A 4,212-nucleotide genomic window follows, 5' to 3' on the forward strand; every position below is an offset into this window, starting at 1 on the left:
TATTTTCAGTATATTATTAGAGGCTTCATAGACTAGAGTAACAGTTAGACAGAGTCACAGACTTTTCATATTAAGCCATGTTGGCTACAAATATGTTTCAGAATTGTATTAGTATTTCCGCACTTTGATTTATATCATCCATAATTTTCAGTATATCAGCATGTGTTAGTTTATCTTCTGCATTCAGTATGTTATGATACCATATGTTGATTCAGCCAGCCAGGTGGTTCGCTCGATCACATGTAGTCGGGCGCCGAGTGCCGTGTTACGTCCAGGCCTAGGTTCGGGGCGTGACAGTTTTCATGGGCTTAATCCTGAGGACTTATCCATTCTCGTCACCTTCTCACACGCCCTTTCTTTTCCTTACTCCTGTCTTCCTAAAACCTTGTCGCTTTATCATACTTCAGCTTGCGACCTACACATATCTATTTATATTATTCGCTACCTTCCTTCAACTTGCTTGCACCGTTAGCCTACTTGGAGGAATCTCAACCTGTCTATCGGGACCTGCGGGCATGAAACGCAGCGTCCCCAGGTAAAAGGGACGTCAGTACAAATAATGTACCGAGTATGTGAGGAATGAAAATCAGTAAATAATAGCATGAGAGAAACATGGAGTAAAAGACTCGACATGTAAGTCTGAATAGCCTTGTGAATCATTTAATAAATATAATGTCATGCTATATGCGTAATAAATAATCATACCATGCATAGGTATATGCGTTCATAGTATATTATATGATATAGAATATGGAAAAGGATTACGTATTATATCGACCACCACCTGATCAGTTGTAATAGGTTTGATGATTCTTCCCACAATGGCCTGAGTGATATAGGATTCCTCAACGTATTGATATTTGTGACACCGTATACCTAGCATGACACCGAATTTTACACGCACGTGCATGATATATAACTGTTTCAAGATCTGCAAAGTTATTTAGACTTACAGGCGGAATTCCTTATTCCATGTTTCATATATGTCTCTTATGTACTGATTTTCATGCCTTACATACTCAGTACATTATTCGTACTGACGCCCTATTCCCCGGGGCCTGCGTTTCATGCCTGCGGGTGCAGGTAGGCAAGTTGGCAGTCCCTCTTCTTAGGATCCTTGATCAGCGAGAGTTGGCATGCTCCACTTGATCCGTAGCTGCTTTTGATTTTGGTACGATATGCTTGTATACATATATGGGTATGACGTGGCCCAGTTCCGTTCTTGCACAGTTGTATTTTCTATTAGAGGTCTGTAGACAATTATGTATAGTTGGATAGTATTTGGCCTTGTCGGCTTCCAGTTTTGGGTATATTGTTATCTATAGCAGCCTTGCCGGCTCGCCCACTGTATTCCGCATGTATATGTACATATGTCTTTTGGATAGGTTTCCCTCACGTATGTTATTCATGTTTATATCTTAGGCGCATGCTTAAGGATGTTCGACATGTAGGACTCGGGCATCCGTCGCGGCCCACCGGTTTGGGTCGTGATAAATTGTTCAAGTTTACTCGCGGAGGCAACATACGAATGATACATGTTCTGCACCAGTTCCTTCATCATCAGTTCCTTCATCGTCATATTTGCCTCCACCTGACCCTCCAGAAAACCTTGACCTTCCAATTTCTCTTCGCAAAGGTATATGTACTTGAAAATCCACATATTTTATTGCTAATTTTATTTCCTACGACCACTTGTCTCCAGTATCTAGATCTTTGATTGTGTCTCTAGACTCTGTTTCTATACCCAAAATGGTGAATAAGGCTTTGAATCATCCTGATGGTCTGAAGCAATGCTTGAGGAAATACATGCCTCATAGAAAAACCACACTTGGGTTTAGTGAATTTACCCAGTGGAAAGAAAGTAGTGGGATGCAAGTGGGTCTTCACGGTCAAAGTTAATCCTGATGGCTCTGGATCCAAGATTGATAGAAGATCTACTACTGGTTATTGTGTATTTGTTGGTGGAAACTTGGTATCATGGAGAAGTAAGAAACAAAATATTGTATCTAGGTCCAGTGCAGAATCTGAGTATAAAGCTATGGCACAATCAACATGTGAGATAATGTGGATACATCACCTTTTAAATGAAATTGGTTTAAAGCATCCTACTCCATCAAAGCTCTGGTATGATAATCAAGCTGCACTCCATATTGCCTCAAATCCAATGTATCATGAAAGAACCAAACTAGATTTGAAGTTTGACTGTTATTTTATTCGTGAGAAGATTTTGGAGAACTTGATTTCCACTGGCTACGTGAAGACAGGAGAGCAGCTAGCTGATTTGTTCACTAAAGCATTGAATGACACTCGAGTTGATTACCTTTGTAACAAGCTGGGCATGATCAATATATATGTTCCAACTTAAGGGGGAGTATTACAGAATGAACCTAGACACTTTACACAATGAACATAGATTGTTTCTTAGTAGTGTACATAATCATATATAGATAGCAGATCTGTAGTAATCTCTTTTATTTCTTTCCTTAGTTAGCACCGATGTATATGTATATATATGTATCACTACATGGAATAATATGCCAATTTGATTCTTCCATACCTTGTTAATTACAGTTACTTTGGTTAATAAAATTTAATCTTTAACCCAAAAAAAAGAAGAAGAATTGGAGTCTAAAATTCTTAAGTTGCCATGTATTGAAAATCTTATTATATTCGATAAATTAAGTGTAAGTACTCCTAATAGTAATAATTAGATTTTCAATGTAGTATATCAAGGTGAAATTCTATTTCGTTTTATTGAATGTCCTCGAAGGGACAAGTTGATTAGAAGTGGGGAAGAAAAAATGACAGAGCAGGCAGATATATGGACCCCCTCAGGGTTACAAAATTAGCCTTAGGATCTTATAGTTTTGGTATATGGTAGATACACCCTTAGTTCGACCAACAAATAATCTATTTCTCGTCCCTTTCTCTTAACTTGAAAATGAACCGTAACCCAAATAAAAGTGAAGGAAAGAATATAACCAAAACGCATAAGTGACACCACACTAATAAGCATAAATAAAATTGTAAAACATGCCATACTCTCATTTTGTCTAGAATGTTAGTAGTATCTTCTTTTGTTTTTGAGCGATAAATATTTCATAATTTTTGTAAATAAAATTCTTTAGTTACCAATACGACAAGTTTTAAAAAAAGATAGATACAAATATGGATATTATTTATGTTAGTATATTTTAAATAACTTAAGAATTACAAAGATGTCAATATCCAAAATTTCAAATAATTTTTTTAAAAATAAAAATTTAAAAAGCACATTTAAAGAAAAAATTTGGTAAAAGTAATAATGTGAATCAAATATATAATATGAACTCAAAACTTTTAAAACTTCACTGAATGCTGAAATCCACTACAACCAAATAAATATTTTAAAGGCAAGCAATTATTAGAACAGCTTCAATAGAAAGTAAAAAATATTCCACCTCATTGATAATACGATTAAAGGTTTTACGAAGATTGAAAGAAGTGATCTTTTCAAATTTGAACCAAAATAAGTAATTTTATAAGAGATCAAATAGTTATTTCTAATAAATAATCTAAAATAACTTTCTAAAATAATCTTTCAATGTTTATTTATGATATTTAAGGGTTGATTATAATAATTTAGTCAAATAGTTTTCTCTTGATTTATATTATTAAGTAGTTTTTTTAAATAAATATGCTAACACTTAAAAATCATTTATGGGGGTAATACTCCAACTCGATATTTTGATATAGGGCAAAAGTTACAATATTCCTAAACCTGAGGGAGTGTCCAAGTGACCAAATAATTACCGTTCCCTTCCCTCTTCTCATTTTCTTCATACATATATGTAGTGAACGACAGAAGACCTATTGCACTTTCTCTCTCCATTTTCCCCATTTTCTCAGAGAGAAAGGAGATTACCTTTAAAGTCTTTGATTGATCTCTATCTTCGTTTTCCCGGCGAAATTAGGGTTTGAATATCGCTCATCGATCTCTATTCCTCGATTTCCAAGGTGAATTTCTTTCTCTTTTATCTTTCTTCTTGCGATCACTGATCGATCGCTCCCTCGCTCGTCCGCACACGCACGTAAAATTTCTGTTTAGTTTTTTCACTTTGTTTTTTGTATTATTCGTATCGTTTTTTATTTATGTTTTTTTGTCGTATTTTTTTTTTTTTTGCTTTTGTATTTTCTTCTATCTGATTCATTTGGTATCTCTTCTCTATTTCC

At 35.1% G+C, this 4,212-nt stretch overlaps 1 protein-coding gene across 3 annotated transcripts in view; it reads left to right on the forward strand.

Moving 5' to 3' along the window:
• Positions 1 to 3,815: 3,815 nt before the first annotated feature.
• LOC109237453 (polyadenylate-binding protein-interacting protein 6) overlaps positions 3,816 to 4,212 on the forward strand; it is a 5,162-nt gene continuing 4,765 nt past the window's right edge. The window contains exon 1 of one of the 3 annotated variants that reach the window (XM_019403763.1): positions 3,816 to 3,996. The gene's annotated coding sequence lies outside the window, so the exon portion shown is untranslated. The remainder of the gene's footprint in view (positions 3,997 to 4,212) is intronic. The other 2 variants (XM_019403762.1, XM_019403761.1) reach the window with 2 other exon arrangements.

Source organism: Nicotiana attenuata, unplaced genomic scaffold (assembly GCF_001879085.1).
Source record: "Nicotiana attenuata strain UT unplaced genomic scaffold, NIATTr2, whole genome shotgun sequence".
Taxonomy (NCBI): Eukaryota; Viridiplantae; Streptophyta; class Magnoliopsida; order Solanales; family Solanaceae; genus Nicotiana; species Nicotiana attenuata.